Source organism: Trachymyrmex cornetzi, unplaced genomic scaffold (assembly GCF_001594075.2).
Source record: "Trachymyrmex cornetzi isolate Tcor2-1 unplaced genomic scaffold, Tcor1.1 scaffold83, whole genome shotgun sequence".
NCBI lineage: Eukaryota > Metazoa > Arthropoda > Insecta > Hymenoptera > Formicidae > Trachymyrmex > Trachymyrmex cornetzi.
The window spans coordinates 3507774-3526675 of record NW_017300169.1 but is presented as its reverse complement, the minus strand read 5'-3'; positions in this window follow the sequence as shown (position 1 = coordinate 3526675).

Here is an 18902-nt window from a genome sequence, read left to right as displayed (position 1 = left end):
AACGGATTGCCATTGTTGTGCTGGAGGTGCTCGAACCCCGCGAGCGGATTCGCGGGCTCGTAATTGCTGCGCCCGGTCGTGTGTTCGCGGCGCATCGCGAGCGCCAGCATCTTTTCAACCTGTCCCGTCGCCGGTCGTCGTCGCGGTGCCGATCCACGTGATCCTCGCGCCCAATCTCGCGCGCACCGCCGACTCGCGTGCCTTCGTCGACGACGATGCCGTGGAGAACGTGGGTGAACGCACGTACATGTCACGGCGCCGCTAAGACACCCTCGCTACCCGGGATTACTCCGGTCATTCGCCCGTTCCCGCACGGAGTTCAGTTCGCGCCACAGTCAGAATTTCACGACAACGAACGGATAACACACTTGAGCTGAGAGACATTCGGTGATTTCCTCGATCGTGAGGCAAATTTGACGTAGAACACGCGGATTTGTAGCATGTGATCCACGCTATCCTTCAGCACGAACGATTGCTAACGTCCTCGGGGAGGATAAGATGCCAAAGGACTCGCTGTTATATATTCCGTATCCGTATGAGAGTTTGCGAATCGATTGCGTGCGCTTCCTCAACGCACCCAACTATTCCTGATTATATTGTCAAGCACGTGGAACCCGTATATGGTCACGCGAGCGAAACTTCGCTGGACGTTAAATTGTTCTCGAGCAATTATCCAATAAATTGGTACTTGGTATCGCTCTCCTTCGAATGGTATCGCGTTGAACTAGAATCGCTTGAAGCGTGCCGGAAAAGGATGTTCTCGGAGCGTGGCCGATAAACGAACGCGACGTACCGGTACGAGTGCTGGTCGCACTGTATCACCGGAGGATACCGCTCTCTTGCTCTTCCTTCGTGTTCCTCCAGCGCATCGACCTTCCGCTCTCTTTGACACGTTGGCCCCACCTTCGGTTCTCTTCCTTCTCGCGCGCCTTCGGCTCCTTCCTCTCTTTCGCGAATCCCGTCGCAGGTCGCACTGTCCTCACGCGCCGGCTCCTATTATCACGCTCAGGCTGACTCGCGTCTATGCGGTCCTCTCGTCGGTCCTCTCGTCGGTGCTCTCGTCGGTCCTCTCGTTGATCCGATGGCCGATGGCCAATGGCGGTGCGCGGTGCGAGGTGAGGAGGACTTGAGGAGAGAAACCCGTGGACGAAGGCGAGACCGGGCGAGGCGACGAAGGCGAGACAAGGCGAAGAGAAGCGTAGAGAAGCGACTAAAGGGGTTCAGCGATGGCCCGCGCTAGACTAATAAAGCGTGGCTCGCGCGCGAAGCTGTCGGGTGCCTGGAGAGCGCGCTCGCACGTTCGCGCGCTCGTGCACTCACGCGGGCGAAGAGACGCGGAGAGGAGAGGAACCCCCTCGCCGATCAGAGGCGGTTTGTGATGTCGTTGGCGCGTCGCGTCGCGCGCTCGCGCTCGCGCTCGCGTTCGCGTTCGCGTTCGCGTTCGCGTTCGATTCCCCGCGACGTTACGCCGCGCCGTCGGTCGGCCCAGGCGATGCGATGACGAGATTCAAACGGCAGCGTCGTCACGTGTCGTCGACATCACCCCGTGGGTACTCCCGCTACTGTTGACGGTGATTGTCTACGGTCTACGTGAAACAGCCCCCTCTCATTCATCCCCCTCTTCCCCCCTCCCTCCCCCTCCCGCCTCTCGTCTCTCGTCTCTAGCCTCTCTACTTCCCTCCTCCGCGTCTTCGTTAGCTTCCTCTCGCGGGTTCTCTCTCTTTCTCTCTCTCTCTCTCTCTCTCTCCTCTCGCCCTTGTCTCGCCCCCGTTTCTTCCACGGGTTCCGGGCCATTCGTCTCTCCCGCGTGGTCTGCAATCTCCATTCATTCCTTTCCCCCGCCACCCTTCGCGTGCAAAGGATGTCTTCCCTCTTTTCGCCGTGTATATACCTTCTCGCGCGCCGTATTTCCCCCGTTCCCCGATCCGAACCTGGTACATCTCGCGGTGTCCTCTCTCCATCCGGCTATCCCTCCCCTTGGTACCGACGACCGGCTCCACGTTCCCTTCCTCGAGGTATACGATAGCGTCTCTGTCTCGTCAATCTTTCCTCTTTCTCAGTGCCCCGAACGTTTGAACACCAACGCGTTCATCGCCGGTACCACAACCGACGTTCGCCGGGTGACGTCACCGGCGTGGGCGCACCCCCGTGCAAGAGAAAGAGAGAAAGGAAAAAAGAGATGGAGAGAGAGAGAGAGAGAGAGAGAGAGAGAGAGAGAGAGAGAGAGAGAGAGAGAGACTGACTCTTTCTCCCATCTCTCTTTCCAAGCGTGTCCTCTTTTCTCTCATCTCCTTCTCTCTTCCTTTATCCCCGTGAATTCCACTCCTCCGCTTTCTGTGGTCCGAGTTTATCTCCTTTATCTCTCTCCTTTCTTGCTTTTTGCACGCGCGTGCCGGAAGACACCTAATCGATCGGTGACACAACGCAAGGAGTCACGGCAGAACAGTGCCAAAAAAAGGAAACAATAAAAGTTTCACGTTCATCAATTTTAGCGATAGATCGAAAGATGCGGGGATCGGGTAGGACCATGGATGGACCGGGATGGAAGTCCACGGAATCGCCATTCGACAAAGGATTCAGAGGTCGTCGGCCTCGCAGCTTGAACCTATTTCGTTCTCCGAGTGGAAAAGGACAGTAGCTCTTCAGCTCTTGGAGCTCAGTTTACCCTCAAGAAAATATGCAAAGCACGACTACACGACCGAGGATACAAATTCTCGAATTATCGTGAAAAACACGATGAGCGAAATGATGGGAAAGCAAGAAACGATTGATCGGCAACTGAAAAATTTCGACGATGGCCGATGTCGATGACGACGTCGGAGGCTATGACGATGTCAACGTCGACTATGACGACGATAATAAGAGACGCGATGACGATGACAACGACTAGCGACGGAAACAACTACGACAACACGAATCACCATGGCGGTGGCATAGTCACAAGCGTTGCGCGCCATATCGGGTAAGACTGTTCTACGTGGGCTTAACATCTATCTCGCCGTCTCCCACCCCTGGCCTCGCGTTACCGAGCAAACACACCTTTTTAGCGGCATTTCATTAATATCATAATGGCAATGGAGATCAAGCGAATGAGTCGGCCTGCCCCGGGGGCAGACTTGGAACCAAGAGGCGCTTCTTCGTAGCCAACGCCTCTCGCCGTACGCTAACTGTCTCGCGTTCGAGCAGATCATTTGTCTTCCTCAGTAAAGTACAACTACGCATGTTGTAGACCCCAGCGATTCTCCGCTGGGCACGAGTCGCTCTCGCGAGGTCGCGAAATGATCCTCCGCCAAGATATTCCTTTCTTTAGAATATTTTGTAAAAACACAGACTTTTGCGTTTATCTCGTTAAGTTAAACTATTTTTTATTGTACTGCGATATTATTGTTATCCATAGAGGAAACAAAGAATTACAATCGTAATATAATGTATATAAGAATTCATATCGCAATGACACAAAATAAGCAGATATTGTTTCCTTTTATAACTGGCTGCGTTCAGTAGAAAAAGTAGCTTTGCAACTGTTGTGAAATTCTTTAATATGATCTTGCTCTTAATTTCTCATTGAATCTAAATGTATAAATTAATCACATTCCACTCAGTTGCAAAGCTGTTTTTTCTGCTGAACGTAGCTATTTTTTACAAACTTCATACATTTTGCACTCTTATATTTTGAGGAGATATTCAGATTTTTAAATATTGATATAAAATTTATAATGACGATCATTGGATCTAATTTGAAATAGGAGATTTTAGATGAAAAAATAAAACTAGCTCTATTCAAAGGTATATAAATTTTCTGCAGACCTCTCCAATGTTGGAAACTGTTTACAGCAAAAAAGTATAATTTACGAACCCTCAAATAAATCGTTACATTGTAACCGAGCTCGTCTATTCGCAGTGCGTGGAACGACGACCAAATTAGAAAAAAAAAACCTGGCTACCGAGCGCGTAATAGTCGATTGGGTTATTACGAACAATTCGATGAGATAACTCGCTTGGGATTACCGAGCCTCCTTAGCGCGCCGGTTCTATTCAACGAGTTATAGATAAAGTGCACGCGCGCGTATATGCCTGGCTCTCGCGAACCACCTCATCCTGACTAATTACGGCAAAGCCACGAGCGACACCGGATTAGCATTCCGGTCGCCTTAGATACGAGAAGTTGCGAATGAACGTTACCTTCGCGCCGCAAGAAGAGGGGAGGACGGTTTCTGATTCTGACTGTAGTATATCCGCTCTCTCCTTCCCCTCTTTTCCTCTCCCTCGCTCTCCCTCTGAGAGACATAATTCGAAATTGTCGGCTGGGTCAAAGAGCAGAACTCGGCTACTTAAGCGAGTTGACTCTGGTGTTCTTCGGGGTCACGTGCCACAGCTTCTTCTTCTCCTGCTGTAATCTCCTACCGTTGCCCTTGTTCTTCCTTCATTATCGTATGGAAGAATTTTGACTAGAACGGCTTAACATTAATGTCACGGTATTCGTGTGTATTTTCACGCTAGTAATTAGCGCAACAACACAAAATTACATCCATGATGATATATATAAATTTTTATATAGATAGATTATTCTCTCTCTTTCTCGTACAAAATTAGCTGTAAATATAATAATAAAAATGTACAATACCAAGAGTTACAGGATGTCCTAAAAAAGAATCATTTAATAAATCTTATCAAAATCTTTTACTTGAAAGATGAATAACGATCACAAAACGATTGTGAGTAAAAAATCTTTGATCAATGTAGACCAAAAAAATTAAGTACAATATCCTAGATAGAAACTGTTTTGAAAAATTCAAAATAAGATTTTGCGATCTGATATTGTCGCAAGTACATTATACAGATCGCTGGCGTCGCGCTATTAGCCGTTAGCGTATACGTGACGTACATTCTCCTACATTCTGTCATATCCTCCGGTCATTTACGACGGCCGGGAACACGCGGTCTTGGAGGCACAACCATGCAGATCTGACCTCATCGGATGTGGCTCTGATTTGCTCAATTCGTCCACGACGTTCCTTCGCTCGTACACGGTCGCGTACATCTCTCACGGGCGCTTCAATACACGGTCGTCTTGCGCGGAAAAAGAGCCTCTGCGCGATTGCTATCGTCTCTGCCTCATTATTCCATTATGATGGCGTGTGGCGTGTGCCATACCCCATCCGCCTCGCCTTCCCAGTGTTGATCGCTCTCCTCTTTCCCCTCCTCCTTGCTCTTCTCCTTTTTCGTATTCTTACTCTTCTCTCTCTCTCTCTCTCTCTCCCTCTCTTTCTCTTCTCCGATGTTCCTTTCCCCTCGGCCGTAGTCTTCTTCTCTGGCATTTTCCTCCCCATTCGTTTTCTCCTTCTCATTCATCCGTCGAACTATCTTGGTTCATGTTCCTCTCTGGCTTCCTTCGTACGGAGCACCGACGGAGAGACACCGCGTACACATCTTCGTGACGATGACGTGCGTGATATTACGCGCCGAGATACGTGGAGCCAACACCAACGAGAGAAGGAGCGAAAGAGGGAGAGAAAGTGAGATGATGAGAGAATGTTACGAAGAAGAGAGAAAAGAAACGAGCGAGCGACGAGGAGGCGCAAAAGGTGGTATAGTGGGCGGGAGGAGGACAGGGAATGAGGGATGGACGGTGCAGGGACGAGGCAGGGCAGAGACTCTCAAATGGTTCGAAACAGGTTCCAGGACCGTTGCTCACTTCGATCCCTCGGTGGGTGGAGAACGAGTTACAGTACGCGCGCTGGCCGCGGAAGACAGCTGGGTTTTGGTTACAGGCGTGCGTGGCGAGGCTGCGAGATGAGGAGAAGGTGGAGATAAAACAGGAGAGAAAGAATCTCTCTTTCAAGCTATGTACCATATGTACGGTGCACGCCAAGTTAACGTTGACATTTTCTGTTATTGAACAATTATTGTCAGCGGACAATCTGTATCTACTAAGAATATACGATAGATGATCTAGGTCGACAGTAGAATTTTCTTTGATACTCATAGGAAGCAATGTCGTTTGTTCTAATTCATTACTGAGATAAATTATGTATATCTTGCGGATGTTTTAGCTATTTTACACGAAATGCGGAAATTGTATGCGTTTGAAAAAAAGGCTGTGATAATTAACAAAAGTTTCGAAAATATATTTATTTGTTATTAACTGAAAAATTCAAAGCTACATTTTTATTACTTAATTTGATAATATACGAGCTTTTGTTTATTTCTTAATTTAATATTTCTCAATAATCAGATAATAAAAGTCTTAAAAATGTATTTATTTGTTATTGACTGAAAAATTTAAAGCTGTATTTTTATTATTTAATTAAATATTATATTATCCTAATTTAATTTCTTATATACTCGTTGTCAGATAAAATTTTCAGAAATTTTAAAAATACATTTACTTTCTCGTGTTACTGACTGAAAAATCTGAATCTGTACTTTTATTATTTAATTAAATATTATACTAGCTTTTGTTTATTTCCTAATTTAACTTCTCACGTACACTGACACTTACATGTCAAGCACCGTTTAGTGTCAACGGAATATATGTAGCTAGATATTGCATATTAAAAAATTTAAAGCTATAGGAGCTATTTATCGCCTGCAATAAGTGAACGTGCGCGCGCGCGAGCGCGTTTGAGCGCTGTTAGAATGACTGAATCCGCTCCTGCGAGCGATGATATCATTCGTATGTCGAAACGGTAAGCGAGCTGTCTCCTATCTCATGCTCTCTGCTCCGTGCTGCGGTAGAAGATTTTATTCGAGTCCTTTTCCTACATTCATTAAGTATTCCGCTTCCTGCGTCGCTTATGAAACTGCGTTTGGGATTATCTATACTTATACGAATCCATATCGGGAATGAAACGACGATCATCTAGAAATATTACAACATTGCGCTAACTGTATATATAATTTATGCAATTTTTTGTAGGTCTAAAAATGTTTCTTGTCATTTTATTATGTACGCTAGTTCTTCTCTCCATAAAAGCATCACCTCGGTTGTTGATTTTAGATAATTGAAATTTTATTAGGAAAAAGCTTATAAGATTTCTCTTATCGAGTGTATGCATGAAACTTTCGATTAATAAATGGCACTCAGAAATAATGTAGTATAAAAAATACAATTTTAATAAATTACCATTGAATTTTGTTTCAGAAAGGCTATGGCACAGATAAACGTAAGCGGTGAGACGTAAGCAAATTAATATTTTTTACTACTACTTGTGTTACTGTCTTATGATCTTTACTATAATTGGCCGATTCGTTTACTGTTTACGGTTTAATGTCTTACATTTTTCTGTACGTCGTAACTCTAAAGGCCCGTCTACAATACATGGAGTAAGAAGTAAAGAGTAAGAAATTGACCAATCACAGTCGAATGTGAGAAGAATAATCGACTGTAATTGGTCAATTTCTTACTCTTACTTCTTACTCCGTGTATTGTAGACAACGCTTTAGAGTATCTGTATTACATGAATAACGCAATAAAATAAAGTATTTAGAAATATCGTCTATTTCATCCTTTACTCCAGCTGTTTCCTCCAATATATTAATTTAATAGCGCACGGAAAGAACAATTTTGCTGAAGAGCATCTAAAAATTTATATAGATATAGATCTGAAAATAATTTTGATAGATCAATAAAATAATTATGTAGGAAACTCAAGTATGATGAACAATGCTGTAAAAAATTTTGACATTCTAGCAACAAGTTTGAGCGTCTTATATAATTAATTTAACAGTTTAACAAAATTATTTTCAAATCTGTACCTAGTTTTTTTACATGCTTCAGCAAAACGTTCTTTCCAAGATTTAACTTAGTCTTCATCCTTTCCTAGTTTTAAAAATTAGAAAAAATGAAGAGAAGTCGAACCGAGATTAAAATTAATCTACTGATGAAAACGAACATTAATCTTGCTCTAAATAATACAATTTACGTTAGCATGCAGTAATGCATTGTCAAAAACAAGCCTTATCAAAAACGAACCACAAAGTGAAATTTTCGTATCTCTATAATACGAAGCGATGTATGATTGCGCGCACATTGAAGATTCAGCTTCCAGATAAGATATTTATGACTGACAAGTAAAATTTTATTCAAGTCAGTAGATAAATAAAAACTTGGGCAAACAAAACGCCCAAACGTACTCTTAGGTGCGATGATTTCGTGAAGTGATTACATGCATCATATTGCACGAGAGGCTCGCACGGTTGAGCAGCACTGAAGAAGTGGCAAGGCACGCGACAAGGCAGCGTGTCCCACACGCGTTTGCTTCGAGAAGCTCTCCTCAAATCAAATCACGTAATGCATAATGTGTGTATATATGTATATATTATACGCTATATATACTATATATACATATATCTTTCGGTGAAATCGTTGAATCGCACGTTGAATCTTGTAGCGGGAGCGAAAGACTCGCGACCATTGGCGAGCCGCAAAAATCCGCCATTAAAATTCGCGAGCCGCGGGCTCCTCCCATCGCGACGTTCGGGATGTGCGTTTCATGATATTGCCGATCGCGCATGCTGCAATGTTGACGCCTTATCTTTCTTAAGTTACAATCGTTTGCAGCCTAAAAGAATCACACAAAAATAATCGAGCCGGAAGTTTAGATTTTATGTATTTTTGCATTCCATCAGAATTGAGGTGCACACACAGAAAGAACAATTTTACTAAATTATCTAAAAATTTTGTTAGATATAAATCTGAAAATAATTTTATTAGACTATCAAAATAATCATGTGGATATAAAAGACTCAAACTAGTTGCGAGAACGTACAAAATTTTTTGCAACATTGCTCATCATGCTTAAATTTCCTACATAATTATATTTTGATGGTCCAATAAAATTATTTTTAGATCTGTGTATACCTAAAGCTTTAGAAATTTCAATAAATTCATCTTTTCAGTATAATTATCATTTGAATTTTTTTTTCACTGAAACGATCGTCTACAATTTAAATCAAGAGAGAAAAACTCAGAAGATACAACTTTGAAGAGTTTTATCAACTCGTGATAATAATATTAAGGGATGCTAATTTTACAACAGAAAAACTTTAGATCAAGTATAACGAAAAATATATAATTTGCAGTTTGTTTTTTCTTTAGGCTTTTCGAAACATTGTCTCGAAAAGTCTCCTCAAAAACGTCTTTTTTTCGAACTGAAATACCATGAAAGCGCTGTAAATCTCGCGATATATAATACTATAAAATTTTATTGGTCAAAATATCGAACCTTGTTTTATGTTAAATAATATTGAGCAACTGAGAATTAAATCGGAAGGATGATTCACACTGATCGCAGCGATCGCCGCTTCGCGAAATTTGTAGCCAATGGATCTTGGTAAATTTTAAAATACTGGATTCGAAGGTCAACTTTTTGTCAATTTTTCAGGCGTTTCTATCCGCGGGAGTTGAGTTGAGGCTGGCGCCTCTTTGGTGGTATCACGCGAGACACGAGAAGGAGAGGGCTTAATTCACCGTGCATTTCCCCTTATTTGGACTTCCGCGCTCGATCAGGCTGCAGGAGGGAGCGCGGCGACTTTGGGAGGGAACGAGAGGGCCGAGCCTTCGAGACGTATGGCGAGGGACTCGCTGAGTGATGAATGTATATATACGCGTCTCATTCATCTCCTACTCTATTCGGTGACAAGTTAGACCGGTGGGACATCGCGTTCAAATTTATTCACGGAAAGACCCTGCCTTTTTCACTTTCAGCGCTCGCTACTGCGCGAAAATACAAATCGCTTCCTTTCCCCGTTCGATTCACGATATCTTCCCCAAGAAGGACGTTTAACGAGATAACGCAAATATCGTTTAGCAAATTTATAACGCGGGAAATTATAGCATAAAGTAAAAAAATGAAATTATTATGGCAAATGATAAGTTTGATCACTTTTTCTTCAATAGCTTTTTTTAATTGATATTAAAAATCGAGACGTCGATAAATTTTCATTCACGATCAAACTGCTCGTCTTTCACTGGGTACTGTGAACGAATGTTTTGTGAGTTTGCAATTGAAGCGTTGCACTATTGTTTGCATCCAAATTGATTCGTAAGCCCAGCACTCTTAGATTCTATTCACGTATCAAATGTATCGCGACTGGTATCAAACAGAAGAAATTATTCAATTCAATCCATATAGTTGATGATCTTAGTGCGACCATTCATATGTTGCTGTCGTTCAAACGGTAGTCAAATTGTGCGTCGTTCGACTTTAAACGTCTCGCCTAAATTGAACACTCCGAAAAGACACCTAAAAAGATATTACAACTATAAAAAAATTATACGAGAAAGTTCCACGCAAAACATTACATTATAATTTTCTCTAGTTATTCCAATGTTTCCGCTACAAGTTTTGATAAATTAGTTGGAAAGAAATTATTATGATCGTCTTCTCTTTTTTCGTTTAATCCTCGGTCTTCTTCTTAAAGTAAATATGCACCATGCACTATATAATCTTCGATATATTTAATATATCAGTTGTGTCTATCTAACTGCGTTTGATTTCTTTCCCTTTCCTTAGAAGATATCACGAAAGCAATATCACGGCTACGATATTCATATGCTCCGGGCAAATTTAATTGATATTCCAGGCCGAGCTGAATCGCCCTACACAAAAAAGCTTGACGATCATAGCAGACTGTTCTGACATCAGGAGACTGGGAACGTATAAGGTACGTGATAACCATCTTCCAGCTTCATGACTGCTATATGCAGACAACTATTCAATGTCTGTATTATTATTAATAACAATATAAACCAATAAGCCATAAAAAAGTGATACAAATCAAATAAAATATAAAAGAGAGCTTAAATGAAAAGAAAATACGATTGATTTAAAAAAAATATAAAGAAATCAAAATATATAATAGTTCAAAATAAAAATCTGTAAATATTTATTATGAATAATTTAATAAAATTAATTTGGCTTATTATATATTTATAAAATAAACGTTAGATGATTTTATAAATAGATATCTATTAAAATAATGCTTTTGTGCCAATATTTACAATGTTTGTAAGAGAATTTTCGTAAAGACTAAGGCCGGAATCAGACTACGCATTGGAAAATGAAATTAAAGATTGAAAGATTGATGTTTGACCAATTAAAACAAAAGAAGCCAAAATTTCTTTGTCCTCATTAGTAAAATTTCAATCTTTATTCTTTAATCTCAATCTTCAATGCATAGTCTGATTCCGACTTAACAGTATATTATAAACTGACAGTATAAACCACAAAAGATGATATTATAGTAGAGATTATATATACCAATTTACGAGAGCGAAAAATCTTAATTTTTTGACAGTCATGTTAGTGTCGTAAAAGCCATTATCACGATTGCTACAAGTATACACAGAAACGCAGGCAGAGAAAAACATATTGAAGAGTGACATACTGGTACGTATACGTAGAGCATGTAGTATTGGTTCGATAAAACACCGAATAAACGGTTCTCCGTGCCCTAATGCGATTCCGTTCTGGCTATTATGTGCTCTCCACCACTCGGAGATCGTTGCTCTTTATCGTGTCAGGACGCAACGAGTTCTCCTTTTTTAGGAACAACACAACATGCCGTTGCGTTCGTCGTCCCGATCGAAATCGTAATCCACTGCGTGCCTCGTGCATACGGAAAAACGATCTCATGTAAGAACGAGAAAGCAAGAAACGGTGGGAACGAGACCAGGGAAAAAAAGATGACACCGCCCATAATTTATCCTGGATCTTATTTCACGCGAGACCACGTGTTACTATAATTGCATGAGAGAAAAAGAGTAAGATACACTATCAGATTATTTTGATAAATCCCGAAATTTGTGATAAGAACATTCTGTTAACGAGTTGTTTTTTACAAATATCATAATGTAACACCGAGGTAGTCGATTGCCTTTTATTGTATTTAACTTTTACTTACATAATGTTGTATAATGTACTCTACACAAACACGCCTTATGCTGCAAAATACATTCGTTTTACGATGCAATTCTGATCGGCTTGAACGCATTTAAAATCCATTTTCATGAATTTTTATTTTACTTCAAATGTATGTTCATCCCCGCATAAAAGTGTATTGAAAAAAATTTATAAATACACCATGAAGATGTAACGTAATATATGATACCTTCAGGAATGAATTTAGCATTTAAGATAATAAAATAAGTTCGTACAAACATATATCCGATTTCTCTTCGTTTTAAATTCACAATTATTTTTATTTTCGCTTTCATGTATTTTTTTGTTTCCATAAAAAAAGTTCAAAATAACTGTCTTATATTTTATAATGCTGCAACAGATAAAATCGAGTCGTTGTACTAAACAAATAAAGTTTCACAGTGGTTGACATCAAAACAGTTAAATTAAAAACAGATTTAAGGCGTATCGAGCAACAGGTTTGTTTTTTTAAATTTATTTTTTAACCTTTTCATCACATATTAGAGGTTACTTGCTGGAAACCTCGTTCAATTCATTGGATGAAATTTAATTCTTGTTAATGGATTTTTTGGTAAACATGGATTTCAAATAACAAAAACCAAACAAAACGAATATAATTTATTTGAATCTATCTTATTCTTTTTAAATATCAAATTCATTACTGAAATGGATCTTATATGTTCTCTTACATCCTGTATAGTAAAAGGCTAAATTCTTAACAATATCACCCATCGTGTATATACATATTTGTTAAAGACTCTTAATTAAGCGAGACAAATGCTGATTTTACGCTCTTAACTGTGATCTTGATTGTACCTATATTGCTTCACCACTTATTACATCTTTGTCCTGTCCTGGTTTTTGTTGCTATGGTAATCTTTGTAACTAAACTTTGTAGCTAAAACAGCAGTTTTTGCCGGTGTCTAACTATTTGCAAGCTACTATAAGTCTACCTATACTCCATATTTTACTCCGTTAACATGTAGTCTTTTTATAGAGCCTTGCAATAAAGTAAATTAAATTAAATTAAAATTAAATTAAATTAAATCTTAGAGTCCAAAGTTTGATGTCATTCGTTCGTATCTGCAAATTATGAAAAATCTAACTCATCGCGGGATAGCAACGGCTCCGCGATCTCCACGGAAAAGAAAAACTCCGAAAACGGAACAGGAGACAGAAAAATATAGAGTGAGAGGAAGGGTGGCGGGAGAGAGAGAGAGAGGGGGGGGGAGGGGAGAGGGAAGAGAGGAGAAAAAGGGAGAAAGAGAGAAGGCATCTAAATGTTGGTCCAGGCGCGTGGGACGTTGATTGCGGTTAGGCTCGTGCCTACTCCCTCTTCTTACTTCCAACCCTTCTCTCCGCTCCGCCACGCATGTCGGCGTCGCGCCGCGTCTTACTCTCTCCTTTTTCGCTCCTCTCTCCTTTGAGGAGAGACTCTGAATACCGGTCCGGTCTGTCGTGCGGTTGTGCCGGTGTAAGTCGTCTCGCTAAGGATATACACACGCACGTGCGTGCACGGAACGGGCTCACACACGTACGGGGGCCCAGTCGGCTCAGTCGGCTGGCCGGTCGGACGGCGCGGCGCGGCGGAGAAGGTAGGTATATATACCGTATATACGAAGGCGACTTCTCTCCTCTCTCTATGCGTGAGAGAGTGCCGGTTAATGCACGTACATCTCTCGCCGCTTATACATAGATTTGGATGGTGCATGGACCAGTCCTGACACGCGAACGCGCGCCGCGAGCCGCGCGCGCCGTGGCCGTCTCGGACACAATGCTAGAGAGATCCGTGCCACACCTCTTTTCTTCCTTCTTCTTTTCCATCCCGAGTCCTCGGCGCGCCCTTGCGTCGGATATCTCCTCCTATATTCTCGCTATCTCGATACTTTTCACGATCTTCTTCTTTCCTTCGTTACCTCAGCCGTTTCATCTCTTCTTCTTTTTCTTCTTCTTTTATTACACGGCCGCAACGATTCTCTCCCCTCGAATCTTCCTTCGCCCCTTTCACGCGCGCGCGATATCGCCTCAATACGTTCCCGATAGTACTTTATCGTGTATTTATGCGTTTCTGTCACTTTTGCTTCTTGACATATCCTTGCTTGTTCGATAAAATCTCCGCAGTGATTTGCGAGCGTACTAATTTTATCGGTGCGGGAAGAGCAAGTTCTAAAGGCTTTCACGACGTGATAGTTTCGACCAGAAACTATAAGATATAAGTTGCATGATAATTATCAGTGAAGTAAAATTGCTAAAATTTACGATTTTAAACATGTATATCCTACACTGAAACAAAATTACTAAATTTTTATAAATATTTGAATACTACTAAATGTAAAAATACATTTATTTGATACAAGAAACATTAATTTAAGTATAATTTTATATTAATACATATTTATTTACTTAAGTAAATTTTTAATTAGTATCTAAACAAATATTTATTAAAATTTAGTAAATTTTTTTCAGTGTATACATTTTTTAAGACATCCTCGAGCGTAAAATTTCGAATTGAATTCTCGTACAAATTATTATGCAATTAAGTACTACTTTTAAACGCGTGATTATGAGACATATTACCGCAACCGCTTCTAAAAACTAGCGTGTAGTTAAACTTGTTGGGTCGCAAAGCGTTTAGTGAAAATTGTCGGTTGTTGCATATTTGCTCGCATGTATTAGTTCTCCGCCGTGACTGCAATATATAATAATATCCTTAAAAAAATGATGTACCATGTCGTTTATGCGCGTGAAACGCGCACGCGCGTATCATTCGTGACCAGACAGAACAGGAGAACCTTCAATCATCAATTTATGAATGAACGGTTAAGTTCCTTTCGGTGAAAGTCTAAGGCGTACACATCGAGAGGCTGAGAGTGAAGAAAAAAGGAATCGCTTGGACAAGGTGGGGACTGCAGTTAGATACCGAGGAGCGAAGCGAAGCTCATGAAAAACTGAAGCTGTAGTATTTTATTTATCAATTACGTAACAAAAATTTGCCCAGCATGCAATGTTTACTGAGAAACAACATATATATGTATATATATAATGTGTTTCAAATTTCACTGTTACACTGAGAAAAAAATATCCTAAATTTCAATAAATATTTATTTGAATAATACCAACTAAATATTTATTAAATATAAAAATATATTTCTTTGGTACAAAAAACAATTTAATTTAATAATTACTTTTTTAAATATTTATTTATTAAGTAAATGTAAATGTGTAAGTAAATGTTTGGTTGGCAGTAAATATTTATTTAAATTTAGACTATTTTATTCGCAGTGCTAAATATTTACGTGAGCAATTTGATAAGTCAATAACTTATTAAAAGGAGGCTAAAATTGAAAATAAGACGAATTTTTGATAACAAAAAAGTTAAAAAACTAACTTATTAAACTGCATTCGTATAGTACACATAACGTAAACTATAGATTTTTCAGCTCTTGTAGTGAATATTACACAGCCGTAATATAATCTCATGATGATATGACAACATTAGCTCTGTTCCTGCTGCTTGCACTTTTTGCTCTTAGCATCTTCGCTTTCTCTTTCTTTAACGTTCAAGTATATATTTATCTCATTTTAAATGTAAAAATTTTTTAGAATTTCAAGCAACGCGAACAGACCTATTATTGCATTAGAAAAGTTCTATAGTTATCAGAAATGCGTAAAGTTACATTTGGAGCGTCCCAGCAGAACAACAAGTCACGTCCAAACAGAACAACAAGTCACGATAACGTCATGACATTAAAATAAATCGAAAATGATTGAAAAATGACTTTTAATGATCATTTTGGGGTTATTTTGACATCATTTTGATATCATAATGACTTGTTGTTCTGCTTGGGGTACTTCAAAATACAAATTTGATCCGTAAATGTTTAATACAATATGTAAAAGATTAGAACACAAAGCTTAAAAATTATTATTTCATACAATATTAAATTAACTGATGAAAATATAATTTTTTAATAGTTACAGAATATTTATAAATACGCTTTTACGTAACACTTTATAAGTCAATGTTTTTTAACACGTAAGTTTTTTTTTAATTATCGTGTATTATATTCTATATACACGAATATTAAATTTAATTTTTAATTGAACATAACTTAAGAAGCTTAAATTTTTTTGTAATTGTTTTTAAAATGATTCAGTCAGTCATTACGTTGTTAATAAACTTGCAAAACGACCTGATATCTAGCTACTTGGCTTCTGATACAGTTATGGCTCACACTAAGAGATGGCAGGAGTTGCTTAATGAAATGAAGCAAGTAGTTGAAATTTATAATCTTATTACATTCTTTCATTTCTTCCATCGCTCTTCCATTCATATTAAAGTATGTTTGCTCATGTCAATAACTTGCATTGTATACACGTCAAATATACTTTTCAAAAATTATTCAATTTTTATTAAAACTCACAGAAATAAATGTAGTATAAGTTATTATAAAATTGGAATTTTTAATTAAAGAATTGAAGAAACAAATTGTGTTTTTCAAGTTCAATATGAATACTTAAATTAAATATAAAAATTATACATTTTTTTTGTACATCAGGTTGAAAGTATACTAAAAATGTAACTTCCATTATTTGAATGTTATTCGAGTTTTCTTTAAGCAAAATTCAAGTTTCAAGTGTTAACATAGGTACAACTTTTCATCTATCCTTATTTAGATTTAAAAAAATGAGTCAATTTTTATTATAAAGCTTGTTATTTCTATAATTAATGAGAACATACTCTATTTATATTGTAAATAAGAGATTAAACACAAAAGGATAAAAATGCGAACGATGTAATAAAAAATGCGCTATAAAAAGGTAACTATTGAAGATAGCGATCAATCCATAATTAATAATATAGAGTTGTCCTGTTTCAAGAAAAGCATCTATTTAAAACCAAAGAATTCTCGCGACTAGATTTTTTCATATTTTTTTATTATTAAATCCAACAGATTCAATATTTCTTAACTTTTTTTGCTGCAACTTGTAGATAAAAGACGCTATCATTATGTTAATCCACCAAAAAAAAAGCTTACTTTTCATATTACTTTTTATATTTATATTTTCTTTCTTTTGTAAAGAACAGACATTATTCGTACAATAATAAAAATAAATAAATGTAAAACTGACTTGTAATTTGGAGTAAAGCGTGATGCGCGCACACAAAGCACGCGCGCGCATAATTCCTGTTTTCTGAGGTTACTGGGTGAGTCACTCTGTATACGTTTGACTACTTTGGCTCAGTAAAGTGAGGTAAAGGCAGTCCCCATTATGATATCAATTAATTACGCGGTTTCTGCGTGATGAGACCATCCGGTTTGGTAAGGTAAGTCTTACGCACCAACGCGAATACCGTGTCCCGACGGCGCGGCGTTACCACTATCGGAATGACACAGGAATGCGAAGAATTCGAGTAACGGGTTACCGTGATACGCCGCGTCGCGTCGGCCGATGATCCCTTAGCTCTTATCGATCTTCATCCCTTCAATCCCGCGCGACAATGACATCGATTGACATTTATTGCGCTTGCAACACACCTTTTTCGAATAATTTCAAAGATCACTTTTTAAGGGGCGTATATGTGTATGAATAAATGACATAAATTGGGCTGAAAAATACGTGCACATATTCATATCTAAGCATCAAGTACACTTATGGACATGATTATTATCTCATTTTAATTGTAAAAATCTATATTCTTCCCCAATATATGCATTTTTTAATAACATCAATTTGTTTAAACAAAACAATTTTTAATTATATAAATGAGTTCATTCCTGTAAAGGATACGCTGTAGCGTCTCTTTCATGACATGCTATTATTATATTATGTATATACTACAAAAATATACTTGATGGAAGCCGCTACAGCGTCTCCTGATACAATCATAAAATGTTTATAGATATATTATTGTACTAATAAAATCGCTACCAAACATATTGCTCTCTCTCTCTCTCTCTCTCTCTCTCTATTATATTTCATTATTTTTTTATCTCCTTCCTCTTCATAAATTTAACTTAAAGTTTAACATATAATTGATAAATTACTTCTCTAAATTCTTTGAAGTGAAATCTCGCTCTAAGAAATGAAAATTGAACTAGTCCTGAAAAAGAGTGGTTCAATTTTCAATCTTTAAGAGTGAGATTTCACTCCTCAAAATGAGATTCACTTTAAAAGTTTTAGAGAGACTGTGCAAGTAGATTCTTTCTTAAAAAGAATCTCGCGTTTCCCTAATTTTTGATAATAATCATGACAATGATCTCATTACCACACATTCTTCGCTTCAATGAGCGTCTTCCGGCCCATCAAATGCAAAAGGGCAGACATAGCTGGCAGGAACTACATTTCGGAACTGAATTCGTCCAACTGGAAAAATAATACGACTGAATTAAATCAATAATCGACAATATAATATAGGAATCTATAGTAACGTACGTAATAGTAATCCGAATAGCTACACTTTTTTAATCAACATTTTAATGAATTTATTATTCATCTTTATCATAAAAAATTTCTGAGCAAATTGTTTCAGAAATTATTTTAAACTTTTTAAAGTAATGTATTTTCACATATTTCTTGCTGGTACACGGAAAGATCGATTTCGCTGAGTATCTAAATATTTAGCTAGATATACATCTGAAAATAATTTTGTTGGACCATCAAAGTAATTATATAAAACGCTCAAACTTGTTGCTAGAGTATACTCTTTGCAACATGTATCATCATTCGAGACTCCTACGTAATTTTGATGGTCTCCAACAAAATTATTTTCAGAACTGTAAGTATTTAGCTAAATTTTTTAGATATTTTAACAAAATCGTTTTTTCCATGTATAAAATAGAGATACCGTTTTTAGACGCAATGATAATTTTAAAAATCCCATTGAAAATTCAATAAAGTACTCGAGATATAAATGACCATGCGGAAGGAAGATGCGCTAAAAAGAGATGGAGAGAAAGACATAGAGAGAGAGAG